The sequence below is a fragment of the Bombus flavifrons genome, chromosome 16 (genome assembly GCF_040668555.2).
Source record: "Bombus flavifrons isolate JBK064 chromosome 16, iyBomFlav1_principal, whole genome shotgun sequence".
Lineage (NCBI taxonomy): Eukaryota > Metazoa > Arthropoda > Insecta > Hymenoptera > Apidae > Bombus > Bombus flavifrons.
The window spans coordinates 1,592,786-1,609,225 of NC_138457.1; the positions used below are offsets into that span (position 1 = coordinate 1,592,786).

Here is a 16,440-nt window from a genome sequence, read left to right on the forward strand (position 1 = left end):
CCAATCTTCGCTATTTTCACACCTAATCGCCTCCTCAAATGTACACGGGATATCTACTTTGCAATAATTTGCATAAATGTCACTAATATTTTCCTTTTCTGGATACCTTACTGGAGTTTTCTTATTACGTGTAGATCTCCTAGGTATGTTTAAGCATTCCGAACTATTATCATTTTCATCTTCTCTACTTTCTAACTGTTCCTTATTCGTGCTGTCCAATAAATAATTATCTTTGCTATCATCGCTATCTTCGTCTAATGAATTTTCCTCAAAACCGATACATTTTGTATCTGTTTCTATGACCTCTATATGTCTAGCTATTGTTATTTTCCCACCTAATAAGACTCTGTAACCTACTTTACTATATCCTAACAGAATTCCCATATCTGCCTTCTTGTCCCATTTGGAAACTCTTTTTTGTTCTGGCCTTTTTACAAACACTTTACTTCCATATAGATGTAAATTTTCGACATTTGGTTTTCTCCCGAAGAATATTTCAGAAGGTGTCTTTTTCTCTACAGTATTTGCTAGAATTCGATATTTCAAGTATGCCGCTGTACATACTATTTCCGGCCAGTACCTTTTATGTACTTTCGCTTCCGCTAACAAGCACCGCGCCATGTCCATCACTGTTCTATTATACCTTTCCGCTGTCCCGTTTAGTTGATGTACGTTTAGTTGATGATACCTTTATCCCTAGTAAATTTATAAATTCGATTATTTAAGTATTCTTTATCATTATCACATCTTAATATTTTTAACCTCTTTCCCGTTAAATTCTCGGCTCCATTTACAAACTGTACGAAAGAATCAAAGACTTCATCTTTTGATTTTATACAATAAATCCTAGCTACTTTACTATAATCGTCGATAAATGAGATAAAATATTTCTCTCCATTGAAACCGGTAGTCATAAAGGGACCGCACACGTCCGTATGAACAATTTCCATTATTCCTCTAGCCTTAGTTCGATTATTTTTGAAAGGTAAGTTATGCATTTTACTTTCTGTGCATACCCTACATTTCAAAAATTCCTTTTCAAATTTATTCGGTATGCCAGTCACTAGCTGCTCTTTACCCAAAATATTTAAGTATTTAAAATTTACGTGCCCTAACATCCTATGCCATCTTTCCTTCTTACTCATACCACTACGTTCGGCACTGTTTACTAAGTGCTCCTTTCCTTTCAATATACCTTTCATTCTATATGTCCCATTCTCTTTGAACGCTACAGCCGTAAGTCTATTGTCCTCATCTATTACTTTTGCAATAGTTCCTTTTGAAATAACCGTATTCTTATTATCTGTTAGTTTACCTAAACTGATCAAATTTGCGGACATTTCTTTCGCGTAAAATACTTTTCTCATATTTATTTTAGTTCGCTTTCCAAATGCTCTAAAAAAGTAGCTTACAACGTTTCCAACTTTTGTTGCTTTTACCGGTCTATTATCGCCTAAATATATATTTACTGGTTCTTTAAGGTCAATACATTTCACAAAATAATTTGTATTATTAATTATATGATCGGTACAACCGCTATCTAATAGCCATGCTATTTCGTTCTCACATATCTCATTCGTCTCGCTGTTGTGTGTTGCATGCGCCGTCGCTATGCATGTGCCTGCTCTGAGTTGCCATGCTCGCTCGTGCCGGTTGTTGATTGACGATGGAGGTTTCCACGTCCCCTTCTCGTTTTTCCTTTGTTTCCTTGTCCTCTGCTGCGACCACGTGTTGGCCCATGCCAGTAGCTGTTACTGCTTCGCGCTTGGACGCCATTTTGACACTCTCTCGCAAAGTGTCCTTCTCTTCCACATCTGAAGCATCCTTCCTCTTTTGCAGAAAAGGCTTTGGTTTGCATTTCTCCTCGATTGGACTTATTTCTCTTCTCCGCCATTTCAATTTTATTTTTCACATACGCTACCGTTTGATTTTCTTCTTTCGATGCATCTATTATGTCCGCTATGTAGCTGTATTCTTCTGGTAACGTATTCAGCATGTAATTTAGTTTTTCCCTCTCACTCACTTGTGCGCCCGCACCTTTTAATTCATTTATTAATTTTTCGAAATCGCTAAAAAACGATGCTGAATCACTGTAGTTATCCAGTCTTATCTTTTCCAATCTCCTTCTGCATACGATCTGTAGCGCCGTCGACTCTTTCAAGTATATTTCATCGAACTTTTTTACTATTCCGTACGCCGTTTTTTCCTCCCTAACATATTCCAATTGTCTATTTGTTATGACACTGTAAATTATATTTATCGCTTTCAGATCCTTTTTGTCCCAGTCTGGATTATCTGTTTCGGTCTTCACTCTCGTTATAACAATATCACATTGTTACGACCGTTCGCGGAGAGACGCGATCGCTAGGAAAACGCGTCAGCGAGAGGCGTAAATTCTCGCTACGATTCTGTTAATCGACGCCGCGAAATAGTCGTTCCTCTGTTTCGATTAGGATAACAGAGGTGGTTTAATGAATGTAACACTGTATTCACAGGTTAACATAAATTAATATATTTAACAGTAATATAATGAACAAGCCACAAACTGTTTTACACTGAATAAGGTAATATACTATAGAAAGTTGATTCGACTGTACAACAGCTTTCAATGAATTCGTTAGACTTTATGATTTTTATTTTGCTCGTCAGATCTCTCGATATGTATCGTTCGACTCGTCAGAAAGGACTGTCGCCTTTCGATCATTCCTTTGTCTTGTTTGGAAGATGACCTCCACTATGCTCGGGTCACGCCACTGATCACGCCATGATCACGCGTGTCACCTTCTTGTGTGGAAACGTAACGGACAAAATTCGACGTTTCTAGAGCTCGCTGCTTGGCGACAACTATGCGCTTGTCGATACATCGTATATGATCCGCCGGGCACATAAGACGATCTGCCTGCGACCCTGTAGGACAGCGAGCGACGGTTAAGAATACGGCCTATGGAAGGCCTCGTGGCGTAACACACATTCCTTATACTTCAGAAACATTGTTATTCTCTGCTTCCACATACCGTAATCCTCACCATCGAATCCTATATATCGAATATAGGTATCATGATTTCCGATCTCTCCATTTTAATTGATTCCTTATATCTTACTCAAGCGTTCCCACGTGCTCGAAGTATATCTTTTCTCTTCTTTCTTTGAACGTTTCTTCCCTATGTTAAGATATTGGAGGGATTCGGAAATACAAATAATTTACTTTATTCAGCACACGACAGTTATACACATATCTCATACTCTGCAGACCTCGTTATCCTACTCGCACGCACGCTTGTTGTCAACCGACTCTTCCAGCTGTTTCTTAACGACTGCCAATCGTCTTTTGTCTCAACTAAGGCCTGGACGCCCTCTGACGCTTACACACACATTCACATGTCCAATGTAAATGTATCATCTTCCTAACATGCACAACAGATTTTGCAAATATATCTAGTTTCACTGCGTTTTCCTTTTGAAGAGCACACTCTACACGCTCTAGTCGGATTTGTTTTTCTGCCAGTGACTATTTTTTCTAAGACGTGGTCTCTTAGTTGTGCGGAATGCCTGTAGGGTGGATCATTGTACCGAGCTGTTTTAGAAATTCAAGAAGTATCATGTGCAATGCTGCATTCCTTGAAATCCACAGTTATCCATTCTCTAGCTACTTCCAGTGGAAATTTTTTGTATCTTGTTTTATTTTCTGGCAGATAGGTACAGTACATTTTATATGCATTGAACAAGGTGCAGTTTATCAGAAATAATGCTAATTTTTTGGACCACTTTAAAGTTTTTCGTAAAACTGCTGTACTGCTGTTCGCCAAATACTGATCTGCACGATCTACCCCTTTCATGTGCTTATTATATTGTAATATGCGCGTAGGTTTAATGATATTTTGGTGGCCTAATATCAAATTCACTATCTTCTGATACAGTATCATTTTCCAAGTCACCACAATTTGATTCACAGTCACTCGGACAATCAGATAAGTACGTTCCGTCATCGTTGAATTTTTTTTTTTTTATAACAAAGGACGCAACTTGACGGGTCTTATCAGCGAAAGACACAGCTTGAGCGGAAAAAAGCGGATCACGAGTTTACTCGTGACCGGTCCGCGGCTACGTTTGGCCACGAAAACACGAGTCAACTCGTGACCGGTCAACAATGTGTTAATATACTGGTATATCTTGGAAAATAATTTAATATTAATTTACTCTTTTGCGCGTTTGAGCCTGAAAATCGGATGAAAGAAAAAGCTTTATAAAGGTTGTTCTCATAATACAATGTTTTTAGGACTATCTTACATGACAAAACATTTTTGTACATTTTATTTGCATTGAAATCTATGAATAATAATTTTCTAAATAAACTATGGAAAGCACGCACAAGCATTTAATCTCACACGTCTTTTTCTTCATCACTATTTCCTCATTTATATTTCTTTTAAACTTTATGGTACACAGACGAAATAAACGACAGTATGCAAGTTATATCCTTCAGTTTCGCAGTTGGGCGTGTATGCAACGATTACGAAAATTTTCTGTGTCATAGCTCTCCTTTGTACAAAAATTGTAATATGTAAGGGAAACAATCATTTATAGACACGTTCATAGTGCAAGCAGGAATGTTGTGACATAGCTCTCTCTTGCAGTGGGCCCTTTAATTTTCTGTAATGATAGGGATAGATTCTATCCCATTGTTCATTTATTCTCTCATATAATTCAATGACGGATAATGGTAGAGAATCAAAGAATGTATTTATGTACTTGTGTGTCTAGTCAATTCTTTACACTTTTAGTGGTATGTTTGGAGTCTTAATCGTGTTGAAATACAATGCTCTCTTCGGAATACGGTATATTTTCGACAGTACCTAGTAAATCTTTCCATAAAATGTCTTTATGCACCTTTATGATCCTGTAGCATCGTTATCAACGGAGGTTACGAGGAAGCGAAGTTGCTAACATATAGTTGTGTTCTAGCAGAGTGGCATTTCAGCCGATTGTCCCTATCCTGTCTCAGCATGCGGGTATCGCCTGCGGCCTTTTCTTCCTTTCTCCTTCTGCCCTTCGTTTTCCTCATTTCCTTCTCAACCGCTACCTCTCCCTCTTCGTCTTATTCTCCTACTAGTACAACAACCGAGAACGGCAATGCAGTAGAGTCAAGTAAATGCGTATACTTTGAGCGGATGCTTTTGTGCTGCGCGATCGCGATTAGGTGTAGTATATCATTGCTGTAACAGTCCCATTGGTGGTTTTTGGAATTTTGTACACGTTAAGATTTAAACTCCTTCGGCGGTCAAGGCGAAAGTTGAAAACTACCGAGTCCAATTTAAGTAGATAGTATCGCAGATATTCGAACGTGGCCGTCGAATTTTAAATATTAAAAGGGAGACGCGGCGAGATAATAGATGACTGGAATACAAGAAACATGGTAAAATTTTGGAGAATGACTAACTGCCGAAAAGTTTTGAAATTGCAAATTCAGCCGATTTAATATTAATAATTGCTGCGAAGCATAGTGCGGTAACGTCTATTGCGATATTTTGCTGTTGATGGCTCCCTGTAATACGGTACGTGAATGCAAGAACATCTGCGATACTACATGAACGCTTGACTTGAATTCGAAAAAGATAAATAAATACTCTTCTGGTTTCATCAAGTGAAACATTCCTGAAAGTCGTCTAATTCATTCGGAACGAACCGCAGGAGGGTACCGAACCTAATAGATCGGTGGCCTTTGGATATGGCGGATCCAAGCAAGGATCTCATTTTCAGGCATTTAGATGTATCAGAAAACTGGATTTATTCCATTGGATTTATTATTGACGTATAAAACCCACGTTTTGGTCCTAAGATGGCCGATAGATGCACTGAACTCCCCGGAAAATGAGCTGATCACGTGTCAGGTTTGAAAGACTAGGGCTAAAACTTTAAATTAGTTGAGAACCAAGAACCAACCATCAGAATGTCGAAAAGGAAAGCGGACCTCAAACAGGGAATCTAATCTCCGTAGTGCAAATAAAGAACACAAGGAAAAAAGAAGGAAGAGTGACAGAGGGAAGGAAGCATAGAAGCCAAATCAAGCGGAAGATTCGTCAAAAAAGAGATGAAAGTGATAATAAGGAAGACAATTTAGAATATTATTGTATTATTTCTTGTGAGGTGTATTTCAAATCATAGCTCAGAGAAGAAAGCTAAAAAAAAAAAAAAAAGGAAGGACAACAGAAGAAAGAAAAATGAAGTCTGATACGTTTATCCAAACTGTGATCTTGATCAGATGTGTGATGATTTTTGAATTCGTTTCTCTAGAAGCCTTAATAGAAGGCGCTAGGAAACTCAATTGGTCACTTAGACTGATCAGACTTGTGGATATTGTACAAAATTCTCTCTCAAAATGCATGATGTCAGTCTGAAAAATTCATTTTTCAAGTCAAGTTAATTGAATTCGAATGAGAGAAGAATACAACAACAAGAAAGAAGAATACACCATGGATTACTCAGATTTGGTGTCTACGATTCGGGACAAGAAATAGCTATTATAATTACGATTACAACTTATTCTCGCACATTAAATAAAATTCCATTTAAGGTTGTATGGAGCCCTAATGGTCCACATAATCTAAGGATTGAATAAATAAAAAATGAAGTTAAATAAGAAAAAAATGTTCACCATAAAGTAGTCACAGTTATGAAAAAAGGTTACTGTTTTGTCGGATATATTTTCCATGAGACGTTTCCATCTTACGATCAGTAATAATATGAGAAAGAAGAAGTATCCGAAACTTAATGAAACTAAATGAAAAGTGATTTTGATACGGAGCAGGTAATTTCGAATAGCTGTATTCCAATCTATCTTCATTTTATACTTCACAAATTAAAAAAGCAAGTGCATAATAAAATTATTTTCTCTTATCATCTATTCAGGCAAAACATGAAAATACAGTATATAAACATGAAATAACGGTATAGGAACAGTCATGTTAGGCAAATATAAATTCTGAGTCTTGAAACAGAGTCCTTACAGTACACATGAAACACTACAACCCATTCTTCTCTTGTTTTGTCTTCGCTGTAGTTCACATTGTAGAAGAGACACACAGCATTCTCATTTTAGCTTTTCCTGTTGCCACAAATGTTGATTCTATTTTATCCGATTAATCAGAGACATGATCACGATTAATGTCGGAGTCTGAAGATCCACTATCCGAAACATTTTTCCTTTCTCTTTTTCCTATTGTCTTCCTTTTTTCTTTTCCTATTCCTTGGTTTTCTCCTATTTTTTTATTTTTCTTCTATTCTGTGTTACCTCCAGCTCGTTTCTGTAAGAAGAAGCTTTTTTGTGTTTGTTAAGGAAGAAGTAATCAAAATCATATTATTACATAGGTTTGTGTTTTGATACATTAATTGATTCACACAGATCAGTGTTGTATGCTCTGTATTTCACCACCATGTACAGCCATTACAACACACCGGATACTGAGATAAAAACCGTGGCGGACAGGGGAAAAAACAAAAGAGAACCGCAAGCAGTTGTACCAACTCTGGATGTAGAAACCAGTGATCATACCAACATGACATTTATCTCAACAAATCATACAACGAATTTCTATGTGAAAATGTATCTCTTCTTAAAAGCCGTTTCTTCACACATGCTCTTTCCTTCTTTGGTTTCTTCGCTAATAATGCTAAAGTGCACAATGCTTTCTTCTTACTCGACATTATTGAACGAACGCTAACTCGAAACTGAATGCATCGTCAATAAATACTAGTGGTATGGACGATACATATTGTTTATATTATCAATATTTATTAACAAAACGCAATGATACGAGAATCTTGAAATATTGACGATATTATTGATTGTCTGAGAGTATCCTGAAGGAGATTCCATCAGTTCAAACTGACGTGACGTTGGCCATTATCCATGAAACAAAAGTATTGTTACGCTTTGGAACACTCCAAGTTACATTCCTATTCGATATTCCGAATTAGCAACATGGCATTAAAAGCTAGAATTTGGTGTCACATTTTGTATTCTCGAAGTTAATGTAAAATTGACACGAGATCATAGAATTAATATGCGAGTGGGTAGAGTAAATGACTTATTCTAAAATTTTGACACGTATATTTTAATCACGATTGCAACGATTGAATACTTACTGGAAAGCTTTTTTGAACGTTTTTTTACTCTTTGGGATTGAGTCGGAAATGTGGAAATTACGATTCGTTCCCAAATGTCGTTGAACAGGTCATTCATTGCTACTATTTGCGATGTTACAAATTGGATGATGTTAATAGCTTTTTAGATACTTGAGTATTTCGAGTTATTAACAATATTCGAAAATATCCTGCACTTGCTCTATACATTTCCAGATTCGTTTCAAATTTTGTCAATCTAATGACGATAGTCGTGTTTGATTAGGTACTAATGGTGTTTTAAAATGTATGGTATATAATATGCAGGCTGATACCGATCTGGTGATACAAGAAAAAGGTGTGCGAATTTACATGAAAAAATACATTGAAAATGTAGTGACATGTTCTTCTACAATGTTTAATTTTCGAATAAATCAATTCTGATGATTCGGCGGGTACACGTGTAGGTATCATCCTGTACACTACACACAGAACATTTTTAGCACTAGATTTACAAACGTTTCTTATATACCTAACTCTACGAGCACCCGTCAAATTGGCGGGTAAACGAAAATACGCGTTTTCTTTAAAAAATCGATTTATTCAAATTAAGTCTGAATCGAACAATATCAGGCTTCACGTTTAAATAAATTATTAATAAGTAAGAAGTCTGTTGTTATTTCTATACTCAGAGGTAAGATCAGAATAGTTATTATTTTATTGAATGGATAAATCTATCACACCGTTCTGAACCAAAAAAACCTTTGTTGCACACGTTTACAAAAAACTAGTGATAAAAACAAAAAGGCATCTTAAGCCTATCGATTAAATCTATCGATTGTAACTTGGATCATGCTCTAGTTACTATTTCTTATAACTAACGCATCTGCATATGGATGGCGAGCACGAACTCACGTTGTCATTTCCAAGTCTTTTTTTTTTTAAATTATCATAGAAATGATAACAATAATAACATATACAACAATTATTGCTTCTATTTTTTTTTTGCAATAGCCCACTAGGCAACTTTTTCGTACTTATGACGTTGAAGGTGACCGAAATGAAGCGTCTGATCTCTGGCAAATGTTCTCCTTGTTTTCTCCAGCTAATTTGTTTGTTTTGTAATTGTTTTATTATAAAAAGCAATGGTTTCTGGAACACGTTTATAATAGTCTTGTACTTGTATACCTGTATGTTTGGTGCTTAGAAGGAGGACTTTTACGTTAGGTTTACTTGTATACACAGTAAGCGTGCAGTCTTCTAATTTATATAAATGTGAGGAAAACAAAGTCATTTTGTCCTTTTTCCCTTGAGCATCGAGTTTCATCTTTCCCCATATAAGGGAAACCATTCAAGATATATTTTGTTTGTACGTCAACTGCTAACCAAAACTTAATGCTTAATGGCAAAGCATACATTAACATTTGCTTAATGGCAAATTTATGAGGCTTATTCGTCATATATTGCGTAAACCTGCATCGGACTTTCCTTGGAAATAATTGTTCATCTATTGAGATATTTTCAAATGGCTTGTAACAAGCCTGGCTATTACTTATAAATCTGTTCCATATTTCGCATATCAGCGCAAATTTATCTGTTTGTAATCTTTCGGAGGCTATCAATGATCTCGCTTCATATGTGCCCCGGGCATATAGTATTCCTAGAAAACTACGTAACTCAGCAACTGTTATTGTCCAGTCTTTTTTCAAAACTCGATGCGCCTCGGTTTCAGTGCAATCTTTTATGTGTTCCATTATGTGTCTGTCAATTATCCATTCGAAAGCGCTAGTTACACAACCCGACATAATATTTCTCTTAGCATAACCAGTAGGCCCTGCGATATCCTTGAATATCATACGAACCGGCGTCCTAGCCCAAGACCCCCCTGCTTTCAGTTTTATCCACTGTGTCCCGTCAACTGCAATTTCAATTTTACCTATTATATTTTGGGATGTGTTAGAATGCTCGTCCTCTTATCGTCGGAACTAGAAAGAATACGCATCCTTTTCTTCTTACCACACACTTTCAAGAAGGTTTCCTCTTCATTATCCGAAGATCTTTCTATCTCTCCATCTTCAATGTATTCAGAACTTTCACTGTCAGCTTCGCTTTGGCCTAATTTATACTGATCTTCTTCGGAGGTATCTTCAAAACAATCTTCATTCATGTTGACAATTTTGTTCGATATGTGGCGACACTCGACCACGGAAATTTCCAACGGCTTCGCGACACAAAGCGCTATACCTCCAAAGCGTAAGGCCGACAGGCCTAATCGATATCCCTACGGTTCTTTCGCCGAATATCCGGACTTCTAATAAACGCGATCGTAGTGGGGTTATCGAGGGGCAATAAAGGAAAGAATCTGTTTGATTTTGAACCAAAAGATTCATTCTGCCCCGAGCTGCGAAGTGTGAAAAGTTAAGCGAAGCCAACACAATTAGAGAAACGAGTTATTGTCTCTTGAGGAGTTCAGTGTTAATCGTTACTTATTATTAATCGTTGTTAAACGTTAACCGTTGTTAATCATTAACCGTTGTTAATCGTTAAGAGTTTAATAAACGTTATTGTTGAAAATCAAGAGTATTTCTTGTGAGCACCTTCGCCGACGATCACCTCAGATATCTTATTATATCTCCTGGATGTGGTGAGTGACACATGATTGCTAGAAAAGGGAGATTGGTCAAAATAAGAAAATACTGTGCCTAAATTCAATTATCCTATCGTAAATACTTGTAATAATCTGAAACTTTTGCACACTGCCTTTGAAAAACGGATTGTTTATGAAATCAGCTAGCCCGTCAATTTGACGGGTTTCGTAGAGATTCGTATATTACATACAAATTTAAAAAATGAAAAAGCTTAGGAAAAAATAATTGTGTGTATAAGTTAATTAATTTAGATTAATTTAATAGATTAATTTACTATGCAAAATGGTTAAAATTAATGCTATGGTTTTTGGGATATTTCATTTCGAAGTTTGAATGAAATCTGTCAAAATGTCGGGTCCCGTAAACATAGTGTTAAGAATGTTTAAACACTTCTGTCTACACCAACAGACGTATCATTTATATGTCGGGTTATGGTTGGAATTTTGGGCGCGTAACAACTCTTCACGTGAATTAACCATTGTTTTACACAACCGAGGTTATATTTACACGTATACACAAGTCTACTACAAAGATTAACAAATAATAAGTCTAGTGAATAATAAGCTTAACAAATAATAAAGTTAGTGGATAATAAGTTGAACGAATAATAAGTCTAACAAATAATAAGTCTAATGAATAATAAGTTTAACGAATAGTAAGTTCAATGAATAGTATGATTTACGAACAATAAGTTTAATGAACGCTATTAACAATATTTTTGAGTTCAAACGAATCCACGGCCAACGGGATGACTCTTTACTAAGCGTAGACTGATCTTAAGCACAGAAACACGACGTGTCACTCTCCAAAGCAGTCGCAAGAATGGCAGCCTCGTCGGGATTTTTCTCGCTGTACCGTTGTTAGGCGGTTTCTGCCTGGAGTTTGATTAGTAATACAATGTATGGACCCACTGTATCACACGTGGCTAGGCCCGCTCCCGAGGCCGCATGCCGCCACAACCACATTTCTCCGAAAACCCATACAACCACTCCAGACCTCCGTTAGGCAAAACGTACATCCCGTGACCGTGGCTACGTTCGGCGACCAATTGTCACCTCGAATCCAATCTTGATATCACAAATCTCGAACAATTACAGCTATGATAAAATCCAGGCTAGAGTACTAGAGGATGTTCCCAAAATTTCCAAGGTACGGCTTCGGCTTTTCTTTCATCTCCGACATATATATTATTACATAATGTTACGTAATTTGTTTTTATCCTTTCCTACAAATTGTCTTTTGTGGCTTGTGTGGTTACTCCAGCTTTGTTCTCGTTATACATCGATTTTGAACCAAAGCTATATTTTTGAAATATTCGCAAATTTTTATAAAGATAAAACACGTTATGTTTACTAAATGCAGTCTCCGTACTTTTACTGAATGCTTCAGGAGCATGAAGGGAAAGCTGAGAGTTCCGAGACATAAAGCTTCGAAACCATTCGTACGATGCTGTTTCGTTCTTTATCCAATTGTGAGAAATATTTTTGTGACTTTCTTTAGTAAATAAAACTGCAAAATTTCTCGTTCGAATCGGTGAAAGATCATAATTAAGGTTTAATTCTATAAATAACTTTTCTTCTTCGTTTATAAATATTTGTGATGTCACGAAACGATGTAATATTGGATAAAAGAAGATAAGAACTAAGTTTGAGTATCAAAACCTACATGTTTCATCTTAAACCTTCTTTCGTAAAATCATTAAAACTTTTTTGTACTTTTATTTATTTATTTAACTAACAATACAATTTTTGGATACCGTTATTAATGCATGTAATTCGTATTGTTCGCTGACAGTGTATAGACAAAAACGGCCGTTATCAGTAAATAACCCGGAAGTGCAACAGTAGCTAAAAATTTGTAAATTTGGCAAGTAAGTGGGTTGTGAATGTAAGAGGTCAAACCAAAAAGCTTCTTTGTTTTCTTGCAATCCTCTCAATTGTAACGAGTTTACTTCAATTGTATCGTAATGATCAATGTCCTAGTTTTTAATGAGTAACAGCTCTTTGCAATCAGGATTCTTAGCAGCATAATCATTACAAGCTGTCGTGGAAGGGGGAGTTCAGGCATATTTTGTCAACTGATTTTATATATGATTGCACAGACTCATAATAAATCAACATTGATGACAAAGTTGTTCATACTTTTCTAGAGGTCGATCTCATTGACCGAACATTGGTAATCGAGTTCTTGAACACCTTCTATTCGCTTAACGGATTTCATAAAAGTTGACCCTTGCGAATCATAAACTACAACTCATAATTGCTTCCATATGTTCTGCGAGTATTTCCAAAATGTTTGAAAGTGCTAGTTCGGTAAGCGAACCTTCCTTGAATACCTCTGACTAATAGCACGCTTCAATAACCATAAAACTAAAAATGTAACTAAAATAACTGTAATCCAACAACAATAACTAAAGAGAGACTAAAAGAGAAACGTATATTGGATCATCATGATGTGTGCGAGATACTATTCTTGTATATAGAGACTGGTCCATTTTAATCTATAAATCCAATTATATTCTCGAATTATTTATTGATTCGAAAATGTTTCAAACAGGATTTGTTTGGTCGAGAGTAATGTTGGATATTATGGAATAAATTTTCGGAAAGTTCAAATAAAAAGCAGAAACGAATTATTTGTTATTGGACAAGTCTAAAGACAATATTTAATATAATGAGATTAATTGTTATTACCAAATGAAATTTTATTTCTTGTTTATAACTTTTATTTGTTATTTATCGATCGTTGAGGGAATTTATGTTTACGTAAATATAACGTTTCAATCGGAAAGAACGCTGTAAATTACAACTTGTAATTTTTAATAATATTAGCTAAGAATAATATGAACTGTGATCTGTCTATTGAAAAATAATCGTATGAATTATACGATTTTATCATTGTACAAAATGAAACAGATAAGACAAAAACAAAACATATTTATATATTATCATTTGTTGTCGGATTTAATCCATATAGAAAATAAAATTTCATTTACAACTACGAAGTAATAAATAAATTACTTTTGGTATCGTCTAAACGATTATTATTTAAATAAGAAATTTAATTCTTATTCAGAATTAAAATGCTACTTTAATTTGTTATTTATTATTTAATAGGTAAATCAAATTTTGCTCAACTGTATTTGTAAGAAAACATAAACTTAATATATGTAATTAACCATAACAAACCATCTTTTTTACATTATTATTTTTTTACATATGGAGATGTAGTTCCGTTTTTATTTGGAATTATGTATTTTTTTGGCAGCATTTGATAATTCTCACTAACCTTTCATGTATATTACCGATTTCAATTAATTTTTGAGATATTGTGTGATAAATTTGCTGATTTTTGAGGGAAAACATTCCTCAAGTGGGTCAAAAGCGTGGCTGGTGGTCTTGTTCGCGTCTTAAAGTGCCACATATCAAATATTGCATCTTGTGAAATAGAAAAATATATAGTTCCATTTGAATTTTATCTTGAACTTTACGTTGAATTTGAATTTTACCTCCATATCCTTGGAGAATAATGATGTAAATAAGTTAGTCTTTGTTAAAAATATGCCCTAATTGTATCATACAATCGCCATGTAACAATTTTTGGTATCTGCAATACATCAGGCAATAAAGGGCTGTCCATAGTTACCGAGGATAACCCATGTATTAAGAAGGTATTTTTGGTATATGTTGAAATAATTAAATTTGAAATATGTATATAAAACAAAATTCTATGTCTATATATTAAAAAGATAAGATATTTACCTCTAAGGTAATATTATCTATTATTCTTTCATAATATATGTACATATACTACTGTCTTACATTGTGCACATGTATATACATGTATATACATATGTATGATGTTTACAGTAGTACATATATATACATACTACTACCATACGTAATATACTGGTGGAAATCCTAACACTACGTACTTATACTATAAATTAATATTAATACGTAATAATAGACATTAATACCGATACCAATACTATACGATATTAAACATCATTCTAATAATTTTACTTATGACAAATAAATAATTAGTTTCGAGGTTAGGGACTTCCACCTTTTGCACTCTGCGCAGGCGTTCCTGCTTAGTTACTTTTCAGAGATGCAATGTTTGTCCATGCAAGCCACTGACGAAACGTTTCAATGAAAGCTCACCAATATGCATATAGTAAGTGGCATTAATATTCGGCAATGTATTATGGTAGATATTATATTACTGTATCTACAGATACAATTTTGGTGGAAAAAATTGAGATTATATTACTGTATCTATAGATAATTGTTCTACCAAAGTTGTCCACTTGAAACATCAGTGTTATTCCAAATAATAAAGGAAATTATTGCTTGGGGAAGTTGCAAGGTATAACGAATGAAGAATTTACCATTCGGTTTATGTAACAGACGAAATGTATACCAGCCAGTACCGCTACCCACCGACGAATCAAGAGAAGATACAGCATTAATTTGAAGCTCTGTTATTCCAAGAAACAATTAGACCGTGCACTTCACCGTATAACTCCGCATTATGGATTGATAATCAATTTTCGTGCACTAAACGAAAAAAACAAAGCGACAGTATCCACTATCTCAAATTACCATTACGAAACTCTGGACCAACTAAGAGGTGTAAAGTATTTCTCAATCTTTGATCTGGCAAATGAATTCCAACGTTTAATATATCAAGTATTAATTGAATGAAATATAAATTCAAAATTACAAGAATGATATAATAGTCTACTCTTCATCTCTGGAGAAAGTCAAAATTTAAAGACTGTTGAATCATCTCAAAAAGTGAATTTCTGCGTAAAGAAATTACATACTTAAGGCATAATTTCTGCCGATAGTGTCAAACCAGGTCCAAGGAAACTTCATGCTGTAGAAAATTTTCTTACTCCAAAGTCAGAATGCAACAATCCAGAATCCAAGGACATCTAACAATTCCTAGGATTGACAAGGATCACATATTATCGTCGTTATCAGAGACTAGTTTGTTAACGCAAAATCATTGATTCAACTGCTAGAAAAAGAAATCCGTTTGAAATGAACCGATGAACAATAGAAGCACTTTGAAAATCTGCAAGACGAAGCCTGCATAAAACTAATACTACATTATCTAGATTTCAACCATCCAATCATTATCATTACCGGCGCTTTAGATCATACAAATTTTGAGTGCAGTATTGAGCCAAGATGAAATTGGTCCCGATTTACCGGTTCCATATGGTTCTCGCTATTTATACCCAGTCGGAAAGAATTATTCAGCAACTGAGAAGGAATGCCTACGCAATATTTTCGACCTTTTGTGTTCGTAAATTTGCACTCATCACCCACTATCGACCTTTAGTCTAACTATATTCAATCAAAAATCCCATTTCCATTAAATGGAAATTAATGTTGCTAGAGTACAAATATCTTCTTTTAATCGCTCGCAAAGATAAGGAATTCGAAGCGCACTTATCCAAGATAAACCGGTTATCGTGTTTAAGCAATGGAACGAAATCAAGGAAGGTTTACATAGAGCGTACCTCCTAGCAATTCGAACGAAGGACCAATTACAGCGCCACGTTTATCCGTAGAAGGAGGAAAAGTTCACCAGGAAGCAACCAACGCAATAACGAAAGACCGTTGGCGCACCGTTCCTCAAAACCACATGGAAGGCGATA

At 35.3% G+C, this 16,440-nt stretch overlaps 1 long non-coding RNA gene across 1 annotated transcript; it reads left to right on the forward strand.

Annotated features, from left to right (window-relative positions):
- The first annotated feature begins 3,416 nt into the window (after positions 1 to 3,416).
- LOC138188213 (uncharacterized) lies at positions 3,417 to 4,005 on the forward strand. Its single transcript, XR_011175418.1, has 2 exons — positions 3,417 to 3,655; positions 3,697 to 4,005. It is a non-coding gene; the product is annotated as an uncharacterized LOC138188213 (long non-coding RNA).
- The last annotated feature ends 12,435 nt before the right edge of the window (positions 4,006 to 16,440 follow it).